Here is an 18,921-nt window from a genome sequence, read left to right as displayed (position 1 = left end):
TGGCTGGAAGCAGTGCTTAAACAATGGAAAAAACACAAACTTTGTCCAAAAACCTCTCATGTTTAACTGTTTTCCACTTTTTCTTTGGTCATTTTAGCTTTTTTGGCCAGGGTGAAGGGAGTATCTGCCATGAAACAAGAAGACAGCGGCATGTAGCTATGATGATGTTTGCTAGTTCACCTTACGTGCATTAATGTAATAACGTGGTTAGCCTACTCAATGTAAATTACACACGAACAACATTAAGCTACTCACACAGAGAAGAACGGCTGCTGCTGCCATCATCATCCGTCATCATTTCTGCTACACTAGCAGGGCTAGGGGCCAGCCCAGGACTGTACTCTTCGGGTTTTTGGGGGATGTTGCAAATTCCGGGTCCGATAACAGGCACCACACCCACAGTAGAAGTTGCTGTGAAGTACAGCCAGCCTTTTGACCGCTTCGCCTCGGGCACTTTTAATCTGTAGCTCTGCTCTAAAAGAACATACGTACCTGGACCCGCCTACTATCCTCGGAAACGTAAAATGATTGGCTAGAATCTAAAGTGTATCACAGCTCAGGAAAAAAAAGCACCGAAATAAAGCACCGAAATGTGCGCTGCTTTTCGGTATGGTTACTACCGTTTATGTCAGATACCGGTACCCATCCCTAGTCCCAACTGACCGTTTGGAGACTCTTGCAAAGTCCAAACGGTCAGTTCTGTGGCGTTCAAGGAGACGAGGCCTTTAAAGACGTTTTTTTGTTTTTGAAGCCCTTCAGTCGCAGATGCCGTCTGATGGTTATGGGGCTGCAGTCAAAACCAGTAACGGCCTTAATTTGGGTCAAGGATCGTTCAGCATCTTGACAGATAGCGTATTGGATCCTCCAGCTCAGTGCTGGTGAAATTTTTTTGGGGTCTTCCACTTGACTTTTTTGTTCCATAACCCTCAGGATCATATAAGAAATTCCAAATGACTGTCTTACTGCATCCCACCTCAGCAGCGATGGCTCACTGCGAGAGACCCTGGTTATGCAGTTTAACAACCTGATGAGGTTCAAAAAGGGGACTTTTTTTTTTGCCTTTCCCATCAGAATGTCATGACAATGTGACTACCTGACAGAAAATGACAATGAATTCATTTTTTTAAACAGATTTGGCCTAAACTTTTGATCAGCTATAGAACAGCCTATAAAACAGCCTGTTTCAGTTTAAGCATTGTTTTCAATAAATTGCATGCTCAAAAAAATGTTGTCCCACTCCCATTTCTTCTTTTTGCATGTTGATGCTCTACTTGGGACCTTGTTTAGATACAACCGTGCAAAACTGTTGATTGGGACATTTTAGGGGTGGGATAGGTCACCTCAATTTAATCGCACTTTGCGTTCCAAGCAAAAGGGAACTTTTGTCAATGCACCATTTCCTGGTATACTGATTACACCGATGCACACATCAGAGCTACAAAGAATCAGAAGAAAGTGCTTCACTAGGACTGATAAGAGGCAAGTTTAATTTCAAAAGACTACCCGACGTAAGCCTTGATAAAAGCGTGGTTTTTTGCAAACTGTGCAGAAGAAGTCTGCATACCACCGAAGGACTTCAACCTTACGGTATCATCTAAATGCAAAACATTGGACAAACTTACAAATTCTCTCGCAAAATGGATTGCTCTGGACTGTAGGCCACTATCAGAAGATAGTGGGTTAGAAAATGTGCTACAGTTAGCACAAGTGATCCAACTTTCCAACTGAAAGACTCTTTCAAGTAAAATTCAACAGCTTTATGACACTCAAAATCAAGCAAAATTGGATATATTACAGACAGCCCTGCTAATATGGATGAACTACACCAGGAGCAAACAAGACTGGGGCAACAGAAAGAGCCCCTCATCAGGATGTTTCCACACGGTGGAATTCAATGCTGGATATTGCTGCTAAAGAATCAAGAGGCTGTTTTTGCTGCTTTACACAAACAAAAGCACAAGGTAGTCATTTTAACTCCATCAGAGCTGGTAAAACTCCAAATGTTGGTGACTGTCCTTGAGCCATGCAGGTAGATAAAAGAACTTTTTAACTTGTTGTTACTGTTCCTTCAACAAGCTCTATAGTTGACAGTTATTGTGTATATTAATAATTATTTTCTTGAACTGTCTACTGCAGGTTTGTGACTGAGCCTCTTGGAGGTGAGAAATATGTCTCATGTTCAGTGGTTTTACCTGCTTTCTTCCACCTGCATCACACCATGGAGGTCTCCGATGATGACTCAAACTACAAGGACCTATCCCACCGTGTAGCTACACTCAACCATCTGTGGCTCAAGATAGCTACTGTGCTTGACCCACGCTTTAAGGATTTAAAGTGTCTTGCAAGGGGAGAACAAAAAGAGGTTTGGACCATCCTTGAGTTCCTGCTGCAAAAACAGTGTAAAGATGCCACCACAAAGGAGCCAGCAAAGACAAAGGGCTTCCTCCTCTCTTCAGACTCTGATTTAGATGAGGAAGCCCTGTGTAACAGGGCCCTGTGTTTATACAGAGTAGAATCCACCATCAGCGAGACAGACTGCCCGCTGCAGTGGTGGTCCAGTCGAACAGGGACCCGCCCACAGCTGTCTGTCCTGGTCCGCAAGTATTGAGATTAGTCCTGCCACTTCTGTACTTTATGTTGAAATTTTTATTATTATCATTATTATTATTATTTCAAAACAATATCACTTGTACTTAAAATAGCATTTTATTTTTAGGTCTGCCCAATTTGGCCAGGGATATTATTTTTGTTTCTCTGTTTTGAATTGAAATGCAGTTTAAATGCTTTTCCCCCCCAGAAATTAAAAGTGCCTGAGTTTGCAATATTCATGTCCATGTCTATTATTTCATTCTGTCACCCACTAAAACCCTTTTAAATTAAAAAATAAAAAATTGCACTTTGGGGCAAATTTTCTTGTGCGATTAAATGCGCTTAATCGAGATTAATTAATTACAAAGCCTCTAATTAATTAGATTTTTTTTCCGAGTAGGACACAAGTGTAAAGTAACTTTACACTTTTTTATATATGTTAGATTATTCAAAAATCCACCCTTTGCTGTGAATACTGCTTTGCACACTCTTAGGTCAGGCGACTGTGGAGGCCATGCCATCTCTTGCAGCACTCCATCACGCTCCTTGGTCAAATAGCCCTTACACAGCTTGAATGTGTGTTTGGGGTCATTGTCCTATTGAAAAATGAATGATGGTCCAACTAAACGCTAGCCGGATGGGATGGCATGTCGCTGCAAAATGCTGTGGTAGTCATGCTGGTTCAGTATGCTTTCAGTTATAAATAAATCCCCAATAGTGTCACCAGCCAAGCACCCCCACACCATCACACCTCCTCATCCATGCTTCACAGTGGGAACCATGCATATAGAGACCATCCTTTCACCTTTTCTGCGTTGCACAAAGACGTAGCAGGTGGAACCAATTTTGGTTTCAAGTTTGATGATATCAAATATATCAAACATGTTTTGCATTTTGTGTTTGAGAAAATGTTTGTTCAATCAATTTCTGGCATTTACATACAGTCAACTGATGAACTGCTCATTAACGCAAATATCTAATCAACAAATCACATGGCAGTAACTCATTGCATTTAGGTAAATAAACATGGGAAAGATAACCTGCTGAAGTTCAAACCAAGTATCATAATGAAGAAGAATGGGAATTTAAGTGAATTTGTTGGATGACTTGTTCTTGGTGCCACATGGGCTTGCCTGAGTATTTCATAAAGTTCACTGTACTCAAATGGCCTCACCAGAAAGCAGGCCAATTCAATGGAGCACCTTAGGGATCTGGTGGAATGGGAGTTTTGTATTTTTTTTTTCATTTGTAGCTAACAAATCTAAAAAACTGAGTGATGTCATCATGTCATTTGTGTTTCCTTTATCTTGTTGTCATGAAGAATTAAAGTAACTCTGAAGTCAAAATGGTTCTAACAGGGGTGCTAGTAAATCTTACCTAATAGTGTTTAATTTATTTTTAATTCATGAGATCATTAATTTTCTCAAAAAGATTAATAAGAGAAGAAAAAAGTAAATAAATGAGGAAAATAGGAGAAAAGAAGAAAGATAATAAATGTTGCCAATGCTTGTTCATGTTTCAGTGAAACACACTCTTAAACAAGGGTGCCTGTTCACTGAAACTGTAAGCCTTTTATTTTGAAACAGTAACAGCAACACTGTAACAGAACATTCCAAGGGACCATTTCAGGAAACTGTGTTCACCATAGCAAAAATTATAACATCAGAAAAAGTATTATTTTATGCAATATTGTATTCTGTTTGTTGTTCTGCTTACAGTTTTATTTCAAAGCATTATCACTATAGATGAAATAAGTACCTGGGTTTGAGGAGTGATGTGCTTGTATCCCAACATTAAAAGAAGTACAATAAACGCACACTTACCAAATTAAATTGTTAAATGAACCTTTTCTTGTTCAATTAAAGTTTTTTGTCTTTTAAATTCATATATAATATGTCCAAGTTTGGATAACGCTGCTGAGGTTTGGTCTCACGCTGATAATGAATCTAATTACTGTCGTAGAATTATTAAGGAATTAGCTAAAAAGGAAGCAAGAAATTAGTTAAAAAGTAAGACTGATGAATTACCTGCCAACCGAAAACCTACAGCCTTTATACACAACAGCAACAGTTACTTATAACATATGCAAGTATCTTCGACACCATGAAGAACCTGGTCTGAAGCAGACAATTTTACCTACATTGTTATGACGCAGTGCAGCATTGTGCTTTGGAGAGCTAAATTTAGCTGATAGCTGCTGGGATGGATTACTGAGAGGCTTGAAGGCGACGTGATATCTGGGAGGGAAATTACTTGAGCTTAATGAAGTACATAAGTCATTCCTCACATGCTGCCCACTATATAGCACACTCTCTCAATCTGTGAGGACAGTTTAGAGGGCACTACACATACTTGTAGAGGGTAATAGTTCATTTTCCTTGCAAGCTCCTCCATTGAGACCTCGTTTCAGCTTGACCCAGTTTGTGGAAGGAAAATTATGACTCAATCATTGCATTTAATAGCAATCCAATCATATATATAGTATTAAACATTTAATTCTGAGGTGGTGAGAGAAATACTCAGACATTAAACATAATAATACAAAATATGTATAATATGAATAATGCTACATTTAAGTAAACTTAATTAAAAGTAGGAATAGTATTACACAACTCTTCTAGATTATTATTATTTTTAGATGTGATTTTTACCAGTGTTTAAGCAGGTTTTTACTGTTTAGACAGTAACTAGGTTAACCTATTTTATATGAGAGTTGATCAGTCTTGTTTATATTGCACCAAAAAACCAAGAATATCTTCATTATTCTGATATCTACTCAGATATATTTATTTTTAGGGATTTTTTTTTTTTAAATCACTGCAACAGTCATAGCAACGTATTTTATATTGTAACGTAATGTTCTAACAATATTGGAGAGAATCTTAATTATCCCCCGTAAGTACAGTTCTTGGCTGGTACGTAGTTATGTTCCAAGTGTTTTTCCGTGTTTTACAACCACCGGCTGTGTTTTGGTGAAGTAAGGCGATGCAAGCTGTGAATTGTTCCCCAACTTCCCGTAGCGTTGAATGTTTCGAAATCCTTTTCAAAAAAGCGTTTGTATCATCAAAGGCATCTCTGAGAAGCTAAACCCACAAAGGTTTTATCAGAGCACCAAAGAGGGTTAGTGTAGTTTTTCATAGGGTTAACCGTTTCCAAATGGTTGGGGTGGTAGATTGGAAGTGAAGGGCGTGCTCCTGGGCGAGAGAGGGGAGAGTGGATGAGAGAGCGGCCCTAATGCGGCATCTCATTACAACCTCTGTCAGGATCCCTCTATTCTACCATCAGCTCCCTTTAACTTGGTAAGAGCCCAACTGTCGTTTCGAGTGAGTGTGCCGCCAAAGAGGCATTTACAAATAAATGAAAAATGTCACATTTGATTTCACTCCTCTCGGACTGCGGCGCCTCAGCTTTGTCACAAACTGTCTTTGTTGTTCTGGTCTCTTGCAGGTCCAGCTCCCGGTCGCCGAAGATAGATTCTGGCAGGCTCAGGCCCTCTACTTCTCTCCCAGGGTAAGCTCGCAGACAATGACCTTCCCGTAATGTTGCTGAAACACTGATTCCTCCTTTTTTCCAGCTCTGCTTCTCTCATCCTTGTCCTTGAATGGCATGCGAGCGAGCAGGAAGTTGGAGCTGGTTTGCTATGACTGGGAAAATAAAGAGCTGGTAAAATGGCGTGGCATGTCGTTTAGGGAGAGTCAGCATGGTATCGTCTTTAACCCTTGGCTTTGTGGTTCGCCTGGGATGCCCTCGCTATTGCTGCTGCCGCTACCACAAAGGCGAGGAATTAAAGACACACTACACCTTTTTTTGATCGCGTACGTTTGCTGAGAATATTTATTTCTTTAAATTTTGCCGAAAATTGTCGTTTGCTTTTCAGAGTTTCAGAATTGGGATATTTCTGCATTTTATTTATGGCGCTTTACGGTGGCTTTTTTGTATTTATTGAAAGATTTTATTCCTACGCCGAACCGTATGTATTATTATTATCATTATTATTATTATATGTCCGCACTGGTAATAACAAAGTCTATGATCATCATTATTATCAAAAACTCAACAAAATTACTGCGTTTCTATGAAGTTCCGAAACACGAAATGCAAAAATGTTTCGCTGAATACTACGAAGAATGACAAATATTCTATCAAAATAAGCACAACGTCCTGTTTGCATCAGTGAATTTAATTTATTAAGATTTCAAAATGACTGAATTCAAATCCTGAACGTTTACATTCTATAGTCCATTTAAACTCCTATGTCTTTCTATTACATTCATTCATTTACTGTGCAGTCCAAGTGAAATATGAAGCCATTTTAGTTTCCCCATAGTGTTCTCCTTATTTATCGTTTTGTTTTTTTTTTCCTTGAATCGCTTCAAGGCATGATTAATCTCATGGACTGAATTCTTATGCAGGTTCAAGGCTTTCATGTAAGCTTCATGACACAGTAATCTGATTTTAGACACAAGCGACTGAGGTACAATGGTGTGTACTTTTCTATTTATAGAAATCTAAACGTATCCCACAATCCCTACTACAGATTTCAGTCAACAACACATCCTCAGCATGCTAAATGCATCCACACAATATTGACATCAAACGCTGGCACTTCTTTAAAGCTCATTCGTCAGATGTAAAACAGCATATACGTATTGTTTGATGTTTCAGTGACGTATTACAAGGATCCATCAGCTCGCAGCGCTGAACCAGCCAAATGCACGTTTTGATGTGTAATATCCTCATAACAAATGCCTTTTTCATTCATGATCACTTCCTTTTAGCCTGCGTTTACAGTTGCCTCAAAGGAAACAAGCTGGACGTTACAGCCGCTTCAGATTTCACGTCATGTCGTGACACAGTCATATCCTGAATACTTGTCTAAAGAATGTATATATCTATGCTTTTACAAGTTGTCCTAAGGCTATATTTTTACCGTCTTCTGTTAGTGCTCACAAATCTTTGAAGAATTATTGGACAAGAAGTGCACTGTAGAGAAAACAGTTTTACTCACCTGCTGCTGTCCTTAAGCATCGCAGTACTGCAATCGGTGTATGCTCCTCAGTGAAGTGCCATTTGTAGCTTGTTGGGTTTTTTATGGGGTACAAATGCCCCATGCAGGCTTTCTGGAATGGGCTGTTAAGCCTCTTTAGTAACACTTTAAAGAGTGTATGTAGTGGGTGGGATGTCGTAAGGAAGGGGGTATGGACAGCCTGTTAGAAGATCCTGAAGGCAGGACGCCTCTGCATTTAAAAGCTGTTAATGATGCATGTCGCTCACTGAGGAATCAGTGGACCGCAGCCACCATGTTTCTCAGACTAAACGTACGTGTGTGTGTGTGTGTGTGTGTGTGTGTGTGTGTGTGTGTGTGTGTGTGTGTGTGTGTGTGTGTGTGTCTGTCTGTCTGTCTGAGTAGGACACCTGTTGTGCTGTCTGTAGCAGACCTTCACTTTGGGAATCAGGATGAATAACAACAAGAAAAGTCTACTGCTAAATAGAAGCAAACCAGTGTAGTTACTCTATTATTGAAGTAGCTAAGTTCAAGAGTTGTTGATGGGGAAGTTTGTTATGGCTTCAAATCTTGATCTTATGGAAGATGCTTATTTGCAATTTAGTAGCAAGGTTCTCTGCTGTTTTGCATTTCTGTTATCTGTTTGCATGCAAGAAGTGTAAATGGAGCTGCCTTTAGCTTTAACTCATTATTCTAACCAATCAGAATTGTCCAAATTGTAGAAATAATGTGAAACCTAAACACATGTAGGGACTGAAGGCTTAGAACTGGCTATTCATAATATCCTGTACTTAACTGTTGCTGTTGTTGACAAAGACAAAATTGACCTTGGGAGTCTGGATAGAGAAAGGATTATCTTTCAATAGACTTCAGGGGGAATGTGATTAGAAAATATGCACTTCAACAGTGGGTCTGTTAATAGAAGGACTGGTGGATCTCCCAATCATGAACAACCCTCACTAAATTGAGATAATCTGTAGGGTTAAAATCTTACCATGTACAATCAGGTTGTGGATGTGATCACTTCTATAAAAACAGCTGTTACATCTTGCTAGCTGTCAAGCTTGGTGGTAATGAAATGGTATGGCGGAACCCTAAGAGAAGTGTACAAAAATGGTGTGAGAAACGAATAAAGTCATACAGAAAATTATTACTAAGTTATTGCTGCTTAACGTGGTTCTAAAAGTTGTCTAACCTTGAGGAGCACTTAGTTTTTCAAAGGACTGCAAAGACCTTTTATACATGACTGTTATGTGTTATACACTTTCCCTGATATAAATGTTTAGACAATTCAGACTGTCCTGGAAATGAGAATCACATGCAAATCCCGTTAAAACAAGAGCTGAATTTGCAGGGTGCAAAATATTTGCATAGTATGCTGCTGCCAGCATTGTCATCTTTAGTGTTGATAAAGAAAGATTTGGTAAAAGACACAGTTAATGAGTGTCAGTACAGTACAACATGGTCTGTGTCCTCTGTGTTGACAAGGACCTTGGTCAGTTGCACTCAGCTGCAGGTGTGTGTGTCTAGCTGTCTGTCCGTGCGTGTGTGTTTGTGTTTGGCATATGAATGATGAGTTCTATTCACTCAAGGTGACTTTTGAGGAGTCATCCATTTCTCCAATCACTGCCTCCTATTACTTGCTCCAGTGCACCACTTAGGCTACACACAAGCAATCATGGGCTGTTATCTGACTTTAAAGTATACTTCATCCTATACTGCAGACAGACTACATATAAGGTTATACATTTACAGGGTGTTTGGACCAGAACTGGTGCTTATTTTATATAATCTCTTAATTTATTAACTTCAGAAATTTTAGATAAAGGGTTTCTAAACTGATTGAACAACAGAACTACAACAGCATGGCAGTTACTACATATGAGCTTAAGGGATGTTTTCATTTTTATTCAGCATGTGGATTGATTTAATTATAGACTTGTTTGACAAAGTGTTACATGATCTTTTGTGTCTGCTTCCAGAGGGTTTACGATGACTGGCCCACTGCTGTACACTGATGTACACTGTTCCACTCTGTGCTTCTTATCATTGCTGTTGCTAGCCTCACTGCTAATGTGTTTCACCACCAACTGTATCAGCATAACTGAGTCCTTGTTAGATTTATAGTTGCCTGTGCTGTAGAAGAAGAGGAGTGTATGGATATTTAGCTCTCTATAAAAAGGTGTAAAGATTAAATGGCACAACTTTTAAAAAGTTATTACAGCAGTGGCTGGTGGTAAAGTTAAAGAGTGGAGGAAGATGTGTGTGTGTTTAGGTGGGGGTGGGGCAATCCTCTTTGCCTGTGTCAATTTTTACAGTCATTGGTGTCAATGCATGATACTGCATTACACAGTAGCTGTGAACACAGTGGCTTTTGCTGATGAATGGACTTGGTACTTCAAAGTTTCTATTTCTGTCTCCATTTTTCATTGAGGTGTTGTTTAGTGGATTTTGTATCTGAAGTCTTCATATAAAGTACATATAGAAGGGTTTTAGCTATCTACTGAGCTAGGAAGAAGCTCTTTCATCAAAGGTAATGGGAGTAGTCTTCACCAGTTCTTACTCAATCCAACACCATTTCAAAACAATGAAAACAAGTTGACTCAGGCAAGTACGCTGTTAATGGTAGCAGCTTTTAAAGCACATTAGCTGGGAACATCACTAAATGCATTAAATGAATGCCTACTTAAATTCCAAGTGCATGTGCTCATAATCATTAAGTATCTTGCTACTATACACCAACTCTTTTTCTATTTGCTTACCCAGGAACTCCTACACATTCAGGAGCTGATCAATCAAACTTGGCACCCAGGTACAGCTAAAGGTTTTTATTTATATTGCTTGCAAACATGCATCCACCTCCCAATGACCTAAAATGACCTATTTGTAGCATTTATGCACCTGCAATACCTTATAAATGTAATTTTCATTTTATAAAAATATCTAATTTATCAAATCTACCATATTTCTCATTTAATATCTACCACCCCATATTTTTTTTTCTTAGTGTGATTTATCAGTTTTCCAACAGAACAAACAAAACTGTAGCATAGGCATGTCCTGGTTCAGATTAATGACTGACTCCTGGCATTATTTACTTGAGGTTTTTTTTTAGTGGTGTCGGTGTTAATCTCGTAAAAATGACGTTAACGCCATAACCTCATTACGCCTTAACGAGCTAACCCCGCTACAGCTTTGACGCCGTGCAGCCCCACACACAGGGTGATCCGCATTAAATCGCTAACGGAGATTTGCCACCTTAATGCGGTTATGGTGTTAACGTCAGATTAACACTGACAGCACTAGTTTTTTTTTTTTCTTTTAATGGGAAATTGTTTCATATTACGAGTAGGGCATTTACAGGTATGTTTCACTGACTTTATTTACAGACTGTAATTTTACACAGGGAATATGTGCAGATGATGATGATGATGATGGTGTGATGAAATTGGAGGAGGTAGAATATGTGATAGCCACCACAGTGACTCTACTTCTTCACTGCAGTATTTTTACACACAAAAATAAAAAGTAATATTATACTCAATCCTACTGAACATCTTGAATTCTATTTTATGTTTAACTTGTATTGATAGTGATTTTGTCAGGTATCCTTGTTAAAATGGTGAAAAGTACACACATATTCATGCCTGAAAGTGAGAAAAACAAACTTTTCTGTTATCATCCTGCATTCCTCTTCTGTGAACTCCACAGCTGACCATGAGTGTCAGCAGCATACAATCCGACCCTCTTGTCTATGCTGGAAGAGGAATGCATGAGGAATGTGACAGGGTGATGACAAAATACTGAGTGTCTGGTAGGGCATAACCCAAAACACCTCACCTAAGGTGCTTCTAGGACTATCCAGTCTTGTCTTATCTCAAAATACTGGAATAATTATGTCTGACCTCAAACTAATGGTTTAAGACAAAATTATGATTTACAGTCGTTCTGACTTTCTTACTACAGAGTAAAATCTGCCTTGCAAATACTGTGCATGGTTTATTGTACATTTGTGGCTTCAAAAAGGATTGATGGAAGTAAATCATTCTTAAAATGTTAATATTATCCTGGCTTGTAATAATAAACAGACTGTGATTAAAGGTAATAGATAAATGTATTTACATACTGCGAGTTTCTAGTCAGATACCCAAATCACTTCATCTGGCTCTATGCAAGGAGTCCCATTCTACTCTGAGCACCTTACAAATGGCCAATCTCGCCACCTTATCTTTAAGACTGAGTGTAAACAGCCTGTGAAGGAAGCTAATTTCCACCTGTTGTATTTGTAATCATATTCTTTCAGAAAGGCCATGCCATCCATAAAAAGTAAAGACGTTACCAAACCCCAAACCTACCACTTTGCTATGCCCAGAAACAACAGAACCAATGACACAGACCATACAGAGCATTCTAGCTCAACCTCCACAAGAACGAGTGAAACTTATTGCCAATGTAAACCACGCTCTCTGCCCCTGTATGACTCGCAATCCATTGATCCCCTATGGCCTCTCCTTGGGTGGTGGGCCTGCAGGCCCATGGCAGTTTGGAGCACACACCCTAAATCACATGTAGCATGACAGAATACAATATTCTATAGTTGCCTGGTGCCTTCGTTTACATTCTTTAGTTTTACCAAGAGCCTGATTGAGGTGGAAAAACGGTGACAGAGTGTTTAATGTTTTAATTTTACAAATTATTTGGAACTGCTTAGAACTGCTGCTATTATTAGGATATATGATTTTAGTATTCTAAGAATTGAAAATTGTTTTTGCATTTATGGACTGTTATCATTTCCACATTGTGTTGTTTGATTTTTTTTTAAATTGTTTTGACTTCTGTCTTGTTATAATTAACAGTTCACAAAACATTCTGAAGAATAGTGCAGTATATTACTGGACAAAAAAATTTGGGGATTTTGATTTTAAATCCAATATAAAAATTTAAATGACAGATTAGTGGCTATTTCCTGTTACTTCATTACTCAGCTGAGAAAATAATTTATTGCACATGTTTTGTGTTACTCTTTATATTGACCTGTAAAATACAATAAAACAATTATGAGTAAACAATAAAAAACCTGAGGCTACAGTCCCATGTACAAATCCATATCTTAATCCTAGGACACACATAAGATCTTTTAGTTTTTTTATGTATAAAGATGAAAAGATAAACCCAAACCCACCAAATCAGTGGCTTGTAGCGCAATCACATAGAAAGAAAAAGGGATGTTTTAGGTTGGGGTTATCTGTTGTCTACAGATAATGGATCAATCTTTATAATGCAATTAATGATACAATTGAAATTGTAACCTAATCACAGAATTTTGTACAGTAATTGATTACTTTACTTTTTTCAGTTACACAGTAATATGATTACAATAATTCATTGCTTTAGAATTTGTTACAACCAGTGCTGGTTTTGGCAGTTTCACAACTGCATTTCATACTTAATACAATTCCAATTCATACAATCTCAGAATTTGTAAAAATGTGAATAGTTTAGGTGGAGTAAGCAATCAGAATTGGTACATACTTGAATTTGGGGGACTTTCCCAAAACTTTGAGGTCAAAATACATTTTTCTGTTATCTGGCTCGAGTTAAGTACTTTAGGTCTTAGAACTCATCCTGTAGAGTATCATTAAAACTAGAAGCAGTCATAAAACCTAGAATGATTCGACTTTGCCTGCTATCCGCTACAAGGTACCTCCAACCTCCCTGCTAAAAATTTCCATTCTTACTTGCATGTGTGTGTGTTTGCAGTGTCACCACTAACCTCGACATAGCGCAAAGAGGAAACATCAAATTGTGTTTGCAGCTGTATCTATGATCATTCACAGGGTTTTGTACTGTAAATCTGTGCCAAAGGGTCAGTCTGTCAGCTGGGTGCTGTATAACATCTCCAAGCATTTGATATAAATATTTGCTTCAAAATAACTACAACTATAAACTGTAGTATTATGGCATTGTGAGCTGTTTGCTGGCCACAACAACACAATCATCACTCACCACCTACCCCAGCTTGACAAATTTGGCTCTTTGATACTTTGTCCTCTTCTGATGTTCAAATGGTTAAATTTTAAGAAGTGCACAAAAAATAGGCATGCTGGAAGTCAGACACAAGGAGATGACCTTGACAGGGATATAAGCCAAATTTAAATCATGTTTGTTTTTCACTCTTAAGATGGTCCACATGGTCCACATACAGATATTGTGTGTGTGTGTGTGTGTGTGTGTGTGTGTGTGTGTGTGTGTGTGTGTGTGTGTGTTTGTGGAACATGGGAAATTTTCATCATGTCTAGTGTGACTAAATTGCATAAATATGCTAGATGCACAGATCAATTTTGCAGAGGAACAATGGTAATGGCTTGATAAGATGGCTATGTGAGCCTGTTGAAAATTTAGTTTCCAGCTGCTGGAGACAGTAGGGGTTGGGAATGCTGATTTCATCCAGTGTTAGATGAGCCAGTTATTTAGTTCACGGGTCCTGAAAGTCAGGTGAAGGTCACACATAACTGACAAATAGCCTTGAGAGGAGCCAGTGAGCTGGCACACGGTTAGTGATGTAATCAACATACAACCAGTGCTATAGCTAAAAGTGCACATCCAACAAAGGGCAATACCACAACAATGTGTGCTCTGTCTGGAGCTTCGTGAATCCACTAACACGATACTCTGTGCCATCATCAACCACAGAAATGTGGTCAATACAGTCAGCTGAAAGACCTTTCAAATATAAAGAGAATCTGACTGATTCATTGCAATTGTAAGGGTTGCTCTGTCAATATATTTTCAGCAAGAATTATAATGTATTCATCCAATCATCATCAAGAATGATGATTGGATGATGATGCGGGTAATTAAAAAACATCTACAAAATGCAAAGGATGCAAATTTTGTGGTGTCCTTTAAACATTTGACTATTTGTAATTCTTTAAGGATATCTAACACACAAACTTATTGCAGTTGCAGCAAAACCCCCACCTCCACTTAGACAACCTGGACCTTTGGAATCAGATTTGAAAGGCCCCTCGTTAATAGACCTAATAGTTTTGCACAAGGCCACTTTTTTCAGCTGGATGTGAAATTATATTAAATGGACTATGAAACAAGTTAATTTGTAGTGACAAACATCAGTGCAGAAATTTATGGTAACTATAGTACCAGTCAGGTTAACTAACCTGTCTAGCAGAACAGCACTGGGGAAAACAGAAAGTGGGCAGAGACTGGAGCTATATCCAGTTTTGTAAATATGCTTTCTCATACTTGAAACATATATATTTAAAATGCTGTTATTATCAGATGCTCTTTGACCCTATTTTTGATAAGTGACTCCTGCTTTGTAGGCACATACAGCCATTGCTGGAATATCAACTTCTCCTGCAGGCTTTGTAGCACTGAATTAGGCTTTCCATCATCTGGAGAGACGTGCATGTGTAGCCACCGGCAGGAGCACCCTTTCACTGAAAGACTTGTCACTGAACAAAGTTGGTAGTCAAGGGTTAGATTTCACATTATATGTGGATATAAAACCAAGAGCAGGGTCAGAAGTTGTTGCAGTATTTTAATTTGAAGAACAAAATTGCAACCTAACATGCAAGTATTACTTATTGTAATGTTTATGAGAATTTTCTTTTCCTCACTATCAGCTTTCACTGTGTTTAAGGAAGCCATACTTCAGTGAGCTTTATGTATTAGATTCTGTATTGGACATAAAAGCAATTTCTGTCTCCAAAATGGTTAGGAATAGTCAAGAAAGCATTCTTTGTCCCCATGTATGAAGCGCCCATGTAGAAATGCACTAATCTCCCTCCCGAAAGGTTAGCCCTGCATTTTAATTGTCTCTGACATTTCCCACTTAAACTGCACACAGGGACAGGACATGCAGGTTTCACGGGCAGTGTGGAGGCTTGTAAACGTCTTTTGATAAAGTCCTTACATTTTAGTGTCTTTCTCATGGCTCTGTCAGTTTACTGAAAGAATTGGTCAATGAATTTTATCTTTGTGTATTGAATTAGGCTTTTTTTTTTTTAAAGTTTCTTGTATTATTGCATAGATATCTTTAAACAGTTGTTTCCTGTCTTCTGGTTTGATCTGTGTACCTTCTGCATGTCACACCCATCCAAGTGCTTGTTGGGCTCTTCAAGCACCCTTTCCTTCCTGTGCTCTCATTCTCTTTTTTTTTCTATCAGTTTCCCCTTTCTACCTATTCTCTTATCGACCTTATCACATCCTGCAATGATACATAACTCAGCAGCACACCTGTGATCCGTGACAGCTGAGCCCCTGGCCTGGTGCAGTGCTGTCACTCAGCTAGCTAACTGCCATTAAACAGCATGACCCTGCCGCCCCATTAGGCTTGAGTCAGATGGGAGTGTCAAAATATTCCCCCATGCACCTTGCTGTTTGGCACTACTGTGTAGATGTGGTCTGAGTGGAATTAGCTGTGAGCTCAAGAGCCTTTTTAGTTTACAGTTACACTTGCAGTTACACTTATATATAATTTATATAATATGTGTTTGTGTGGATGTATGTTTCTATGTATATTGTTTTTCACTGCCTCCCTATTATTCACTATTGGCTACCCCTTATATTTAAAAGATTAGAAAAGCTAGTAGATCTTCACCAAAAACTAATAAACAATGCCAAAAATAATGTAAACATTTTAGAAATAAATGTTTTAATAAATAAATGCTTCTAAAATCCATAGATTCAGTTCAGGTACATTTGCATTGTGGCATCCAGTCAAGTCATTTCATGGACGTCACATAAATTTGTGCCTGCTATGAAAGTTGCTTCATGTCCTGTTTGCACACATCATTAAAATGCTGCAAATTTTAAAGGAGTTTGTATAATTTCTGCAAATTAAGTCTGTGTCAGTGTGCATTTCTATCACCTAGTTTTTGCATATGTAAAAGGATGTGATAGATTAGATAATTTTGAACCAGCACATTTTATTGCTGAAGCCCACATGAGACGGCTTTTACATTTTCCTCTTTCATAATGACTGACCTTGACTCTTCACTAAGTAAGCTTCTATAAAAAGAAAGAGGGAGTGGAAAAATATTAAATCCACTTTCAGGGGATGCCAGTTTAGCTCAGTGTGTTGAGTGGGCGACCACATGCCATACGGCTGAGAGCGACCGGCCTGGGCTCGAATCCGACCCGCGGCCCCATTTGCTACATGTCTCCCCATCTCTCTCTTTCCCTCTGCTTTCCTGTCAGTCTTCACTGCCTCTATCAAATAAACCTGTCATGGTCCTGAGTCAGTGTTTTGTGTTTCCTTATATTTTTCTATGTGCTTGTTTATTCTGTTTTATCCTTTGTTAAGGTTTGCCATTTGTTAGGGTTTTGTTCTGTGCCTGCCTTCTCCCACTTCTCTGTGTTCCCTCTGTCTGTCTATGGTGTCACACGGTCTGCTTGTGAATCTGTCTGTTTAGCTCAGTGTCTTGTCGAGTTCTCTGTGTCTGCGATTTGCGTTTCCTGTTTTATTCTGAAAGTCTCTGTCTCATGTGAGTGTGTTCAGTTTACGTTTCCCCTGTCCCGTCAGCTCTGATTTCTCCCAGGTGTGTTGCCCTCCTGTCTCTCATCCCCTTGATTACTGCTGTGTGTATTTAAGCCCTGTGTGTTCTCCTGCCTGTTGCTGGTTTGTCTGCGTTCATGTCCTCCGTCTCCCTGAGTGATTTCCCTGCATCTGTCTGCGTCTCTCTCTGTTCCTCTCCACGTTCAGTTATCACTTCAGGTTTGCTTTTTAGTTTTCCCAGTTTATGTTCTCTGTTCTGTTTCTCGCCTCCCCTGCCTTATGTATTTGTTCCACCTCCCTTAATAAAGTCTCCTTGCTGTTTTGGGTCCTTAAATGTGGAATTACATGGCTCGCCTCGACAGCCGTGACAAAACCTGTCTCTGCTTGCCAACCTTGTCTGATTGGCAAGCAGAGACATAAATACCATGTCACATTTGACCTCTGACCTCTCCTGAAAATGAACCTATATAGAGCCATTTCTTACTGCCATTGTTTGTATTTGCCACATACACGCAAATAGAGAATGACATTCTCATTATTATTATTATTATTATTATTATTATTATTATTGTTGTTGTTGTTGTTGTTGTTATTACATAATAAGCCCGAGTTATTTTTAATCTCAAAGTTGAATTTGTTGGCCTTTTTTATGCCTTATTTGACATTTGGTGTTTTCTTAATACACATTCATAATGAGCATATTACTAACAGGCCTGTAAAGGTAATACAGTAAGATATACATATGACCTCATGCTATGATTCCATGCCCTGTGCCCTTTTTCTCAAATATTGTTTTAATAGTAACAGCTACTAAAACAGCAGCAGTGACAGTGTGTTAGTTAACCAGAGGTTGCTCAGTTCACTCTTATTTGTTCATAGCTGTATTTATGTAGTGTAACATTTATTATGAATATGCAAATTAGCGGTTCCACATTCATTATTACCAATTACTCTCTTACTTGGAGGTAATTAGCACTGATGTTGATATGCTACCCTTTACTGTCACCTTGTGTTGTGGTGAACAAGGTTGATGAAATAAGTGGACTATGATATAATATTGCTATGCTAATGTAAATTTAGTTTGCAAAATAGCAGCACCACCGGCCCTAATGCACATGACTTCAGCAGTGATGTCATATCGTCTGAGAGTGGAGTTATTCTGTGAGAGTCCTTGTTCCACAGATGCAGGGCAGTTCATTTAACTGAGATCACATCATGTTTGCACACTGTTGGTGAAAGACCTCGTCCTTAAGGTGTAAGCAGAAATCCTGTGGTTATATAAAAAAAGTAAAAAACATGGTTAAAGCAAGTAAACTTTCATTTGCTATGAAACTGCATATAAAGATGACCATGACCAGGATATTTTGCTTTTACTTAAAATAGTATGTTAATGGTATGTTTTCCTACAGTAGTTTCAGTCTTGTGCTAATTAAGGCTGATTCTGACTTCCTTTGAACTGGATGCATAGAAATTAAATTCTGTGAATTTTAGGTCAAAGTGTTTTTTGTTTGTTTGTTTTCAAATATGTTGAATAGGTCCTTAAATTAGCAAAGCTCAAGGGGGATCTAAACTTTCTAAATTTCATTATAAAATTAAATTAATGGGGAGAAAAAGACGCTTGATAGAGAAAAATGAGAAGAAGACAAGCTGCCTTTTGAGATCTGCAGAATGCAAAGCAGGGCTTCCACCAGGGAAGTTGTTTGACCCAGCACTGCAGGGGGCTTAACTGAGCACTATCCAGCTGCAATACATCATTCTTTTTGACAAACTCAGTACAGCAGAGCTGTGTAGGTGCTGCTTTCAATGC

The 18,921-nt window shown here is 38.6% G+C and overlaps 1 protein-coding gene and 1 long non-coding RNA gene across 6 annotated transcripts in view; one reads left to right on the top strand and one right to left on the bottom strand.

Moving 5' to 3' along the window:
- LOC146491297 (uncharacterized) overlaps positions 1-7,710 on the bottom strand; it is a 37,877-nt gene extending 30,167 nt beyond the window's left edge. The window contains exon 1 of the long non-coding RNA XR_014872280.1: positions 7,598-7,710. This is a non-coding gene — a long non-coding RNA (uncharacterized LOC146491297). The remainder of the gene's footprint in view (positions 1-7,597) is intronic.
- Positions 5,228-18,921, top strand: part of naaladl2 (N-acetylated alpha-linked acidic dipeptidase like 2) — a 490,790-nt gene continuing 477,096 nt past the window's right edge. Inside the window, exons 1-3 of one of the 5 annotated variants that reach the window (XM_085150614.1) lie at positions 5,228-5,912; positions 6,037-6,099; positions 10,361-10,406. The gene's annotated coding sequence lies outside the window, so the exon portion shown is untranslated. Of the gene's footprint in view, positions 5,913-6,036; positions 6,100-7,988; positions 10,407-18,921 lie in introns of those variants that run through there. The other 4 variants (XM_085150607.1, XM_085150615.1, XM_085150610.1 and 1 more) reach the window with 4 other exon arrangements.

Source organism: Neolamprologus multifasciatus, chromosome 23 (genome assembly GCF_963576455.1).
Source record: "Neolamprologus multifasciatus chromosome 23, fNeoMul1.2, whole genome shotgun sequence".
NCBI classification, from domain to species: Eukaryota; Metazoa; Chordata; class Actinopteri; order Cichliformes; family Cichlidae; genus Neolamprologus; species Neolamprologus multifasciatus.
Note: the sequence above shows the minus strand (reverse complement) of the source record. Positions and strands in the feature narration are given on the sequence as shown.